At 42.7% G+C, this 14,525-nt stretch overlaps 1 protein-coding gene across 5 annotated transcripts in view; it reads left to right on the plus strand.

The window, feature by feature from the left end:
* Nucleotides 1-14,525, plus strand: part of slc36a1 (solute carrier family 36 member 1) — a 113,226-nt gene that overhangs the window by 94,434 nt on the left and 4,267 nt on the right. The gene's annotated exons all lie outside the window — the stretch shown is intronic.

The raw sequence follows: 14,525 nt of genomic DNA on the forward strand, positions 1-14,525 counted from the left end.
TAGAAAAAAGGTTCCTTTGCCATACTACACCCAAATGCTGTTGTCTCCAGTAACCACCACTTAAATCCATGAATTCAGGGACTTCACGCCATCTCTTTTGGAAGAGCCTAAACTGAAACTGTCTCGGCAATGCCTTATGCTGTTTAAAATCAGAAGCTTCCTGCTGTATAAACACACTCCTTAGGGGAAACAAAAATCGCCTTGGAATTAGTTTGGTTTCCTGCTGAGGGATGTATAGAACTGATAGGGTTATCAATCGGTCTGCAGAGTTATCTCGTATGTCCAACATACCACACACACTTCTAAATTTATTCTGCATTTAACTTGCATCGTGATTATGTACACTTTTCTGCAATATCCACTTGCTAAATGCGAGAAGTCCTGGCAATGCTAATATTTGCAGTATGTACTGAATAGTTTGGAAATCTTGAAGTATTGTGTGAATTCCTGCTAGTCTCTTTGGGCAGCAGTTTCAAACTATGTTGGACACAGATGAACTAAAATGAATGTCAATTTACTGTAGTATAATTGAGGTGCAACAAAAATGCTCAAATGGTTCATGCGAGGAAAAGAGTGTAGGTGCTACGGATAGTGCAATGGCAATTTTTTTTCTCGTGTTGAAGGTTGGCGTTTGTAATTTGCTTTGAAAAATTGACCATCTCGAAAATTGGACCATGTGGTTTGAGCCATCGTGTTCTTGGTGCAGAAACTGTGAAAGTGATCGTTCTGTATGCCTGGTCTTAAATCCACAGCAAGCCTAAAGGAGCATGGACACACTCCATCACTTTTCAGAAGGCCAGCATACTTCTGATTTCTTCACATTATAAGTGGTCTTGTTTTGTTATGAAAATCTTTCCATGTTTGGGGGCAGGGGAATAAAGTAGTTGAACTCCAAGGAACCAACCTCCATGTCAATGAATTTTGCAGATTTTTGTCACTACACCTGGGAGTGCACACAAAGCTGGTCGGTAATGACCTAAATTGATTCATCAATACAAATAAAGTCTCAGTTTTTAAAAAATGTGAGAATCTCAATCAATGGAATTGTACACAAGATGTGATTGTAAACACTATACACTAACCTCAATCTAAATGTACCCATATTTGTAAATAGCTTTATAAAATGTGAATGTATATTCTTGAATATAACAGTTGGGTGGACAGCAGTCAGGAAAAGGAACTAGAGATGACCATAACTAGAGGCCCAACATAAGAAATTACAATATTTTAACAAGATTATTAGAGATCACTTGAGGATCCAAACAGAGTTCATGCAATAATTACATAGTAAATGATTATTCCTTTTAAGTATTCAGCACGGGGGAGTCCAGGGTTATGAAGAACAGCAGGGAAGTAATGTTGAGGCCAAGGTCATATCAGCCATCGTCTTCTTGAAAGGCGGAGCAGGCTCGAGGGACCGTATGATCTACTCTCCTCCTATTTCTTATGTTCTTGTGTAATGTGGCCTCTAAGTTCTGTACTTAAACATTAGATGGAGGTCCGAGATTGACTCATGTGGTCTCTGCAGATATGAACAACCTGAGGTTGCCAAGTGAAACTAGTATCAAGTCTACAAAGTATTAACAGTTGTCATGTGGGAATCTCAATACAGGGGATGTTGTCATTAACTGGCAATAAACTAGTACAAAAGCAAAATATTACAGATGCTGTAAATCTGAAATAAAAACAGACAAAGCTGGAAGCAATCAGCAGCTCCAGCCACATCTGTGGAGAGAGAAAGAGTTGTTTAAGGATGATGCCCTTTCGTCAAAACTGGAAACAGTTTGAGATGTAACAGGCAATAAATTAATGTCGTATTTGTCAAGTTACCAAACGAACCCAAATAACTGGATCCATATTTAGCATCAATACCCGGTGAAATAATTTATCAATGAGAATAAATAAAATCACCTAAATATACGCCAATACATTGCTTACTATTTTGTGGAAACTATTGAAGTTTCATCCCATGTGGATGTTGGAAAACACGGTGCTTCTAGAAAACATTTGATTAAGTCCTATGTGAAAGACTGCTATACAAACTTAAAGCAGTGGATATCTTTACTAAAATTAGCTGAGGGAGCAACAGATACTAATTAAGGAACTGATGTCAAGGTGAGGAAGTGTAACTTGAGATATCTAGTGAATCAGTGAGGCACTTGCTGTTTCTAATCAAAGCTGGGTCATTTCTGAACCTCCGTGCAAATTAGTCAAATTCAGTTACTGGAAAAGATAGTTAAAACATAGAAAATAGGTGCAGGAGTAGGCCATTCGGCCCTTCGAGCCTGCACCACCATTCAATAAGATCCTGGCTGATCATTCATCTCAGTACCCCTTTCCTGCTTTCTCCATACCTCTTGATCCCTTTAGTCATAAGGGCCATATCTAACTCCTTCTTGAATATATCTAACAAACTGGCCAATAACTCTACGGTAGAAAATTCCACAGTTCACAACTCTAAGTGAAAAAGTTTCTCCTCATCTCGGTCCTAAATGGCTTAGCTCTTATCCTTAGACTGTGACCCCTGGTTCTGGACTTCCCCCAACATTGGGAACCTCTAACCTGTCTAGTCCTGTCAGAATTTTATATGTTTTTATTAGATCCCCTCTCATTCTTCTAAATTACAGTGAATACAGGCCCAGTCGATCCAGTCTCTCCTCATAAGTCAGTCCTGCCATTTCGGGAATCAGTGTGGTGAACCTTCGCTGCACTTCCTCGATAGCAAGAATGTCCTTCCTCAGATTAGGAGACCAAACCTGAACACGATATTCCAAGTGAGGCCTCACCAAGGCCCTGTATAACTGCAGTAAGACCTCCCTGCTTCTATATTCAAATCCCCTAGCTATGAAGGCCAACATGCCATTTGCCGCCTTCACCGCCTGCTGTACCTGCATGCCAACTTTCAATGACTGATGTACCATGACACCCAGGTCTCATTGCAACTCCCCTTTTCCTAATCTGCCATTCAGATAATATTCTGCCTTTGTGTTTTTGCCACCAAAGTGGATAACCTCACATTTATCCACATTATACTGCATCTGCCACGCATTTGCCCACTCACCTAACCTATCCAAGTCACCCTGCAGCCTCTTAGCACCGCCACCCAACTTAGTGTCATCTGCAAACTTGGAGATATTACACTCAATTCCTTCATCTAAATCATCGATGTATATTGTAAATAGCTGGCGTCTCAGCACTGAGCCCTGCGGCACCCCACTAATCACTGCCTGCCGTTCTGAAAAGGACCCGTTTATCCCGACTCTCTGCTTCCTGTCTGCCAACCAGTTCACTAGCCACGTCAATACATTACAACCAATACCATGTGCTTTAATTTTGCACAACAATCTTTTGCGTGGGACCTTGTCAAAAGCCTTTTGAAAGTCCAAATACACCACATCCACTGGATCTCCCTTGTCCACTCTGCTACTTACATCCTCAAAAAATTCTAGAGGATTTGTCGAGCATGATTTCCCTTTCATAAATCCGATCCTGTCACTGCTTTCCAAATGCGCTGTTATTTCATCTTTAATAATTGATTCCAACATTTTCCCCACTACCGATGTCAGGCTAAGCAGTCGATAATTCCCCGTTTTCTCTCCCTCCTTTTTTAAAAAAAAGTGGTGTTACATTAGCTACCTTCCAGTCCATAGGAACTGATCCAGAGTCAATAAACTGTTGGAAAATGATCACCAATGCATCCACTATGATCACAATGCATCTAGGGCCACTTCCTTAAGTACTCTGGAATGCGAACTATCAGGCCCTGGGGATTTATCAGCCTTCAATCCCATCAATTTCCTGACTAATAAGGATTTCCTTCAGTTCTTCCTTCTCGCTAGATCCTCTGTCCCCTAGTATTTCCGGAAGGTTATTCGTGTCTTCCTTTGTGAAGACAGAGCCAAAGTATTTGTTCAATTGATCTGCCATTTCTCTGTTCCTCATTATAAATTCACCTGATTCTGACTGCAAGGGATCTACGTTTGTCTTCACTAATCTCTTTCTCTTCACAGAAGCTTTTGCAGTCAGTTTTTATGTTCCCAGCAAGCTTCCTCTCATAATCTCTTTTCCCCCTTATAATTAAACACTTTGTCCTCCTCTGCTGAATTCTAAATTTCTCCCAGTCCTCCGGCTTGCTGCTTTTTCTGGCCAATTTATATGTCTCTTCCTTGGATTTAACAATATCCCTAATTTCCTTTGTTAGCCACGGTTGAGCCACCTTCCCCGTTTTATTTTTACCCCTGACAGGGATGCACAATTGTTGAAGTTCATCCATGTGATATTTAAATGTCTGCCATTGCCTATCCACTGTCAACTCTTTAAGTATCATTCGCCAGTCTAATCTAACCAATTCACGTGGAGTCTGAGGCAGTTGGGAAAAACAGCAGGTCCATGACAAAATTTACAAGTGCGAATTATACCCGGTGAAATTCAATATTAGTGAGTACAAGGAAGGAAAACATGGGGAGCCTCGCTTTCATTACAGTATCATTCTGGGGATGAGGGGGTTGATTTATGAGGAAAGGTTGAGTCGGTTGGGCCTCTACTCACTGGAATTCAGAAGAATGAGAGGTGACTTTATTGAAACGTAAAAGATTATGAGGTGGCTTGACAAGGTGGATGCAGAGAGGATGTTTCCACTGATGGGGGAAACTAGAACTAGAGGGCATGATCTTAGAATAAGGGGCCGCACATTTAAAATAGAGAAGAGGAGGAATTTCTTCTCTGAAGGTTGTAAATCTGTGGAATTCGCTGCCTCAGAGAGCTGTGGAAGCTGGGACATTGAATAAATTTAAGACAGAAATAGACAGTTTCTTAAACGATAAAGGATTATGGGGAGCGGCTGGGGAAGTGGAGCTAAATCCATGATCGGATCAGCCATGATCTTATTGAATGGCGGAGCAGGCTCGAGGGTGCGTAAGGCCTATTCATGTTCCTATTTCTTATGTTCTTCTGCTCTTATAACTGCTTCTTGAACCATGCCAGTTTTTAATTCCACTATCCTACCTGGAAAACCATTCCAAGTATGACTCATTGCATGAAGAGGTGCTCCCTGACTTTTGTGGTGAACTTTTTATCAATTTAGTCCTAGTTACTTGTGTATCTTCCGAGGTAGAGATTTGGTTACGGAAGTTTCCAAAGAATTTTTATTAGCAGTGGAGACGATATTGGGGCCGTGAAGGCAGTTTTCTTGACAAAAAAAAACACAGTAAAAGGGAATATTATTTGAATGGGGAGAAATTACAACATGCTGAGGTGCAGAGGGACCTGGGGGTCCTTGTACATGAATCCCACAAAGTTAGTTTGCAGGTGCAGCAAGTAATCAGGAAGGCGAATGGAATGTTGGCCTTCATTGCGAGAGGGATGGAGTACCAAAGTAGGGAGGTCCTGCTGCAACTGTATAGGGTATTGGTAAGGCCGCATTTGGAGTTTTGGTCACCTTACTTAAGGAAGGATATACTGGCTTTGGAGGGGGTACAGAGACGATTCACTAGGCTGATTCCAGAGATGAGGGGGTTACCTTATGATAGATTGAGTAGACTGGGTCTTTACTCGTTGGAGTTTAGAAGGATGAGGGGTGATCTTATAGAAACATTTAAAATAATGAAAGGGATAGACAAGATAGAGGCAGAGAGGTTGTTTCCACTGGTAGGGGAGACTAGAACTAGGGGGCACAGCCTCAAAATACGGGGGAGCCAATTTAAAACCGAGTTGAGAAGGAATTTCTTCTCCCAGAAGATTGTGAATCTGTGGAATTCTCTTCCCAAGGAAGCAGTTGAGGCTAGCTCATTGAATGTATTCAAGTCACAGGTAGATAGATTTTTAACCAATAAGGGAATTAAGGGTTACGGAGAGAGAGAGTAAGTGGAGCTGAGTCCACGGCCAGATCAACCATGATCTTGTTGAATGGCGGAGCAGGCTTGAGGGGCTAGGTGGCCTACTCCTGTTCCTAATTCTTATGTTCTTATGTTCTTATGACATGTCGAGTGTGTCGAGGTGCGAGTGCCATATCTGTAGATGTGACCAAATACTTATGTGGGTTTGAAATCTGTGTGAAATTAAGGGTGCTTAAAAGCAATGGTATATTGTAAGAAATGTAACAGTATATTTTAAGAAATAAAAACAAAATGCTGGAAACATTCAGCATTTCAGGCGGCAACTCTAGAGAGAAATGGTAAACGTTTCAGGTTGAGGGCCTTTCCATGTGGTTCTGCTTCTGCTTTTGGGAGGCCTAGAGCAGATAGACTGATGTGGAGTGAGAATTGAGAGTACATGTTATGGAGGCACGCAGGTACAAATCCTTGCAAAGTATTTTTCCCACTTGTTACTAGCAGCAGCAACTGAGAGATCAACGTCATGGGGGTCATCAGAAACTTAACTGGATCAGCCACTTAAATACTGTGGCTACTGGAGCAGATCAGAGGCTGGGTATTCTGCACCGAGTGACTCACCACCTGACTCCTCAAAGCCTTTCCACCATCGACAAGGCCACAAGTCAGGCCTGTGATAGATGGATGGGTGCAGCTCCAGTAACACTTAAGACAAGCAGCCCGCTTGATTGGGTCCCCATCCACCACTTTAAACATTCACTCCTTCCACCACTGGTACGTCGTGGCTGCAGTGTGTACCATGTACAAGATGCATTGCAGCAACTCGCCAAGGCTTCTTCGACAGCACCTCCCAAACCCCCAACCTCTATCACCTAGAAGGACAATGGCAGCAGGCGCATGGGAACACCACCAAGTTCTCTCAAGTCAAACACCATCTTGACTTGGAAATATATCGCTGTTCCTTCATCGTTGCTGAGTCCAAATCCAGGAACTCCCTCATGGAATTATGGGAGTACCTTCACCATATGGACTGCAACAGTTCAAGAAGGTGGCTCACAACCACCTTCTCAAGGGCAATTGGGGATGGGCAATAAATGCTGGCCTTGCCAGCAACACCCACATCCCGTGAATAAATAAAAAAAATAATCAATTCCGGGAGACTCCTGGGCAATTGGGGAGGATTGTTAATGCTAAGTTAAGCATTGTTACCAGAACGTGTTGGGGACTGTGACTGAGCGCTAGGACAGATATGAACTGCGAGAGAGCCAAGATCTGTAAAGGGCAACTCGGGTCTGACTGATGTGTTGCACAAAATAAATGGGATAGGACAAAATTTAAGGGTGCTGTTTGATGCAATATGATTTTTTTAAGTCTTTAATCTGTTAATATACATAACACACAGAGCAAGATTTTAACACATCCATTAGATAATTTAAACTACGAAGATGAAATGGTTTATCAACATCAATCTAACCCAAAATTCCTTCAATCACATTGCAGATATACATCATTCTGTATACACAATATATAGATTTTCTGTGTTTGGTTGCCAGTAATGAGACTTTCTTGTTTCAATTTATGTACATATTCACACACTAAGCTATTGTTTCTTGACAAAATCAAATCACTACGGTTCTTGCAGTCAGCATTTATAGCTTAGTAAGCATACTGTACATGCAATAATACTTAATATTCACTTAACAGTGTCAGCTGTGGCACCCTTGCCTCTGAGTCAGAAGGTTGTGGGTTCAAGTCCCACTCCAGAGACTTGGCACAACAATCTAAGCTGACACTCCAGTGCAGTACTGAAGGAGTCCTGCACTGTTAGAGGTTATCGTCTTTCAGACGAGACGTTAAACCGAGGTCCCGTCTGCTCTCTCTGGTAGATATAAAAGATCCCATGGCACTATTTTGAAATAGTTATCTCTCAATCAACATCACTGGAACACATTATCTGGTCACAATCACATTGCTGTTTTAGGGAGCATGCTGTGCTCAAATTGGCTGCCGCGTTTACTACATTACAACAGTGATTAGAGCTTTGGGACGTCCAGTGGTCATGAAAGGCGCAAAATAAATGCAAGTCTTTCTTCAACAGTACTTGCAACCGCACTAGGGCATGGATAGGTTGGGGGACTCAATAGTTCTGAGCTCAGCATACAGGGTGAGACAGACCTTTTTACAAATCCAAATACTCAATACAGTCTGCCACTCTTTATACATTTCTCTCACCCTGACTGACAAATTGCAGGTTTTAGCATTACATGATTATACAAAAATTAAAATACAACTTTATTTCAGGAGAATTGGACTTGTCTCTCCTCAATTATTTCCAGTTAATAAGCTGGTTTCCTCACTTAACGAGCTTTTTCTGTGGGGCTAATAATGGGCATAACTCCTTTACTTTGTTACCTTATCAATAATTTCATTCTTGTTACATATAATTACTATTACACCAAATTAAACCTTTACTTTATGTCTATATTTGAATCTGTAACCTTTGGTACTAGCTAAATGTTCCCATTCCACAGAAACACAGATATTTTTCTATTGCAGGAGTAACTATTGTCTTCACAACTATTATCAATGATTACAGCTCCCTGAAATCTAAACACCTGTGTGGTTCCCTCATTGCTCAGATGATTACTTCATGCTGACACTGACCATTGCTGCACAATCAGCCTCAGTAAAAAACGATACTGGCTCAAATGATAAGGGTGTTGAAACAGTTTGGGTGGAGATAAGGAACAATAAGGGGAAAAAGTCACTGGTGGGCGTAGTCTATAGGCCCCCTAACAGTAGCAACTCTGATGGTCGGAGCATAAACCAGGAAATAGTGGGGGCTTGTAAAAAGGGAACAACAATAATCATGGGTGATTTTAACCTCCATATTGATTGGACAAATCAAATTGGTCAGGGTAGCCTTGAGGAGGAGTTCATAGAGTGCGTAAGGGACGAGTTCCTTGAGCAGTATGTAACGGAACCAACTAGAGGGCAGACTATCTTAGATTTGGTCCTGTGTAATGAGACAGGATTAATAAACAATCTCCTAGTAAAGGATCCCCTCGGAATGAGTGATCATAGCATGATTGAATTTCAAATTCAGATGGAGGGTGAGAAAGATGGATCTCTAACCAGCGTACTAAGCTTAAATAAAGGAGACTATGAAGGTATGAGGGCAGAGTTGGGTAAAGTGGACTGGAAAAACAAATTAAAGTTTCGGACGGTTGATGAACAGTGATGTACATTTAAGGAGATATTTCACAACTCTCAAGAAAAATATATACCAGTGAGGAGGAAAAGGGTGTAAGAGAAAAGAGCCATCCGTGGCTAAATAAAGAAATAAAGGACGGTATCCAATTACAAACAAGGGCATACAAAGTGGCCAAAACTTGTGGAGGACAGAAGACTGGGAAGCTTTTAAAAGCCAGCAAAAAACAGCTCAAAAATGATTAAGAAAGGGAAGATAGATTATGAAAGTAAACTAGCGCAAAATGTAAAAACAGATAGCAAGAGTTTCTATAGGTATATAAAAAGGAAAAGGATGGCTAAAGTAAATATTGGTCCCTTAGAGGACGAGACCGGGGGAATTAGTAATGGGGAACATGGAGATGGCAGAAACTCTGAACAAATATTTTGTATCAGTCTTTACGATAGAGGGCACTAACAATATTCCGACAGTGGATAGTCAAGGGGCTATGGGAGGGGGAGGAACTTAACACAATCACAATCACTAAGGAGGTGGTACTCAGTAAGATAATGGGACTAAAGGCAGATAAATCCCCTGGACCTGATGGCTTGCATCCTAGGGTCTTAAGAGAAGTAGCGGCAGGGATTGTAGGTGCATTGGTTGTAATTGACCAAAATTCCCAGGATTCTGGGGAGGTCCCAGCAGATTGGAAAATTGCACATGTAATGCCCCTATTTTTAAAAAAAGGCAGACAAAAAGCAGGAAACTATAGACCAGTTAGCCCATCATCTGTGGTTAGGAAAATGTTGGAGTCCATTATTAAAGAAGCAGTAGCAGGACATTTGGAAAAGCAAAATTCATTCAGGCAGAGTCAGCATAGATTTATGAAGGGGAAGTCATGTTTGACAAATTTGCTGGGGTTCTTTGAGGATGTAATGAACAGGGTGGATAAAGGGGAACCAGTGGATGTGGTGTATTTGGACTTCCAGATGGCATTTGACAAGGTGCCACATAAAAGGTTACTGTACAGGATAAAAGTTCACGGGGTTGCGGGTAATATATTAACATAGATAGAGGATTGACGAACAGAGAGTCAGAATAAATGGTTCATTCTCTGATTGGCAATTAGGAACTAGTAGGGTGCCGCAAGGATCAGTGCTGGGACCCCAACTATTTACAATATATATTAACGACTTGGAAGAAGGGACTGAGTGTAACGTAGCCAAGTTTGCTGCTGATACAAAGATGGGAGGAAAAGCAATGTGTGAGGAGGACACAAAAAATCTGCAAAAGGACATAGACAGGCTAAGTGAGTGGGCAAAAATTTGGTAGATAGAGTATAACGTTGGAAAGTGTAAGGTCATGCATTTTGGCAGAAAAAAAATCAAAGAGCAAATTTTTATTTAAATGGAGAAAGATTGCAAAGTGCAGCAGTACAGCGGGACCTGGGGGTACTTGTGCTTGAAACACAAAAGGATAGTCTGCAGGTACAGCAGATGATCAGGAAGACCAATGATATCTTGGCCTTATTGCAAAGGGGATGGAGTATAAAAGCATGGAAGTCTTGCTATATCTATATAACTTATTGGTGAGGTCGCATCTGGAATACGGCATGCAATTTTTGTTTCCATATTTATGAAAGGATATACTTGCTTTGGAGGCAGTTCAGAGAAGATTCATGAGATTGATTCCGGGGATGAGGGGGTTGACTTATGAGGAAAGGTCGAGTAGGTTGGGCCTCTACTCATTGGAATTCAGAAGAATGAGAGGTGATCTTATCGAAACGTATAAGATTATGAGGGGGCTTGACCAGGTGGGTGCAGAGAGGATGTTTCCACTGATGGGGGAGACGAGAACTAGAGGGCATGATCTTAGAATAAGGGGCTGCCCATTTAAAACAGAGATGAGGAGAAATTTCTTCTCAGATGGTTGTAAATCTGTGGAATTCGCTGCCTCAGAGCTGTGGAAGCTGGGATATTGAATAAATTTAAGACAGAAATAGACAGTTTCTTTAACGATAAGGGGATTAGTGGTTATGGGAAGCGGGCGAGGAAGTGGAGCTGAGTCCATGATCAGATCAGCCTTGATCTTATTGAATGGTGGAGCAGGCTCGAGGGGCCTAACCCTAACCCTACTGCTGCTCCTATTTCTTATGTTCTTATCAGTGGTCACTATTTTAAAGTTGAATCATACTTCGCTGCTCACCAAGCAATGGCTAAAGGCTAACGTTACTACAACACGAAGAGAAATCAATAGCAGTATAGTAGTGACTTCAACAGCTTTCATCTGTATAGCGTCTATAACATAGTAAAAGGTGCTTCATAGGAGTGTTATCAAACAAAATTTGACACCGAGCCACATGAGATAATGGAACAAGTGACCAAAAACTTGGTCAAAGAGTTAGGATTTAAGGAGCATCTTAAAGGAGGAGCGAGGTAGAGAGGTTTAAGAGCTTCGGGCCTAAGCAGCTAAGAGCACGTCCGCCAATTGTGGTGCAATGAAAATCGGGGATGCCAGAGGAGCGCAGAGATCTCTGAGGATTGTAGAACTGGCGAAAGTTACAGAGATAGGATGGGGAGGGGAGGGGCGGGAGCAAGATGAAATTTGAAAACAGATGAGAATTTTAAAATCGATGTTCCTGGACAGTGGTTGTCCCTTTCTTTGCAAAAGGATTAACTAAAGACTCAGTGGCCTCCTTTGTGTACTTGTTTTTGACTGCACGGGAGATTGGAATATGTTTACACTTGTCCTCAACCCAGAAATTTGGTTGACTAGATTCTTCAAAGACTAGATGTGGTTTTGATAGAACGGAAGAGGAAGTTATACAGGTTTAAAACAGAGAAACCTGTTTCAGCAGCCTATGTTGGATGTACCCACTAGGATGACCAGCCACCATATGATCCGAAATCAAACTAGTGAGGGATTTGCTGTTGACGTGCGAACATGTGAAATTGACGGGCAGAAAAAAACCAACTAATCCATCAAGCCTACCCCACACCGTGGTGGCCGGAGCAACATGAATAAACACTTCATCCCACCCTCGCAGCCATGTAATCTCCTGGGGGGGGGGGGGGCAAAAAATGAAAGAAAATACCCACGGCCAATAAGGGAAAATATACCTTGGAAAACTCTGCAACCACCTCAGGCAATCGATCAGGAGATCACATATTATCTGTATTATCAAGTATTATCTGCAAAGACACTTACTTTCGATGTGTTATGATCTGTGCCCCAGTCAAGAACTAGTCCAACTCCCCCTTGAAGCCGTACAGAGTGCCAGCACCCACCGCACCAGCCGGCAATGTATTCCAGAGGCTCACTATTCCCTGGGAAAAGACAAATTGCCTAGCATCCAGTCTATTCCTACTCTTGCATAGTTTAAACTCATGTTCCCTGGTAGTCCCTCAATCTGTTAAACTGAAATAATCTTATCAATAGGGACGCTAACCAGCACTCTTATCAGGTCCAGGACGCTATCAGGTCACCTCTAAGTCTACGCTGCTCTAAAGTAAATAGACCAAGTACCTGAGTAGCTGAATATAAAATTAAAATTATTTCATGATGTTATCTGAGGTGCATAATATGAGCCTGGATTTTGATTGTGGACATCTCTAGCAAAGCAGGACTCCCCAACCACAGAGGCAGATTCTCCCCGCTCCCTGTGATCTCAGCCAAATTGGCAGCCAAGGGGAGACGTTAATGAGAATTGAAGGAATTTGCCAGAATTGGGGCAGAAACTTGAAGTGACAGATGTGTGTGTGGTTGCTGGTTTTAAAAACTAAATACTTCCTGTGTTCTCAGGCCTATGTGTGACAACCCATTGGGCCCAAGTTTCGGGCCGCGCCTAGAACTGTGCAGCCCCGACCTGGATGCCCGTTTTTCGCGCCACAAAGTGCGCTTAAAAAAAACTTCCAGATTCTCCGGCTCCCTGCTGGTCCTCTGGTCCTCTGGCCCTCGGCGCGGCGCAGCAGGAGCTGTAGGGGGCGGAGCTAGGTCCCTGCGCTGAAAACAGTGCCGGGACCTCTGCACATGCGCGCTACAGTGGGCGTGCATGTGCAGTAGCTCCAGGCGCCCAAAACTGTGGGAGGGGCCCGAAGCACGCAGCCCCTAGCCCTGGCCCAATGGCCTCACTGGGGCTGCGTGCATAAGGCTCCTCCCACACCCAGCTCCTGCTTCCTCCCGACCCGACTCGACTCCCGCCTCCGGACTGGACCCGACCCGCGCTGCTCCCCCCCCCCCCCCCCCCCCCCCCAGACCCGAACCGACCGACCGACCCACCACCACCCCGACCCGACCCAACCTGACCTCCCTCCCCCCGCCCCCGACACGAACCGGCCCGACCTCCATCCTTCTCCCCCCCCCCCCCCCAAGACCCGACCCGTGCTCCCGACCGCCCCCTTTTTGAAAAAAAAATTCTGTTCCAAAGTGAAACTGTTCTAACTGACTAGAACTGGAGCAAACTAAATGCCGAGAATTTGAATTTGTAAGATACTCCGTTCTACACCAGTTGCTCCAAAAAATCAGGAGCAACTGAGGCCAAAACTTGGGCCCTTGATGAGGCATAGCACAGCTGCTAGCTCTCTTCCCTCCATTTTAAACACTAGAGATCAGAGCTTAACGGGGCAACCCTGGGAGCCAGCGTTGCAACAGGCCAAGTGATCGTAGATACTACCGAGGCCATGTTTCCCTACTTCAAATATAACGTAGCCATCTTGTGTCATCGGGTCTGCTTACTGGGAAATGGCAGAATGTTTCCTCGAGCATGTTTCTGTCCACCCCATATCTGCCTAAAAATCTATTCATTAACTTTTTGTAGCCTTTTTATTCCTCAGTCTTTTTAACTGCTCCCAAATTCTGAAGTTTTCAACATGAAGTCTTGTATGTAGATACAATAGAATTTGTATTGTGATATATTACTGTACTAAGCAATGTTACTGAAATTGACTACAGCTTAATTTCTTCTGTCGGGGCTAACACCTTTGTGCCTGGTGTGAAGTGGAATACAGATTAAACTTCTAGTTGTGTAATTATCTCAGTACTGTGCTTAAAATTGGGACTTGTCCACTAACTGCTGTCACTATCCTGCTCAACATTAGTGAGGTCTGACAGTTGAATCATTACACGATTATTAAACCTTAGACCTTTTTGTGGGAGCTTGATTCTCCCAAATTTCAAGCTGAGACTGATGCAAGCTTGTGACTATTTGATACTCTGGCAGTGGTCTCAGACTCATTCAAATCCTGTATAGGCACATTGTGTTATGGATTAATACTTTACATATCAAAGTATTTCAGCAGTGGAATGCAGAGTTACCTTTTTCTTTCTAGAAAATGCAGATGCTTAAAACAAGGCTGTGTGCCAAAAAAAAAACTTTAGTTCTGTGGTATTTGGTCTCCAAAAACAACATTTCACCTCATTGAAAATGTTTATCATTTTTATCACGCAACTATTTATTGCATAAAATATTTAGCCAGATGCAAACCCTGATGCCAATAATGTCGATGTAA

The sequence above is a fragment of the Pristiophorus japonicus genome, chromosome 4, assembly GCF_044704955.1.
Source record: "Pristiophorus japonicus isolate sPriJap1 chromosome 4, sPriJap1.hap1, whole genome shotgun sequence".
In the NCBI taxonomy this organism is placed as follows: Eukaryota; Metazoa; Chordata; class Chondrichthyes; family Pristiophoridae; genus Pristiophorus; species Pristiophorus japonicus.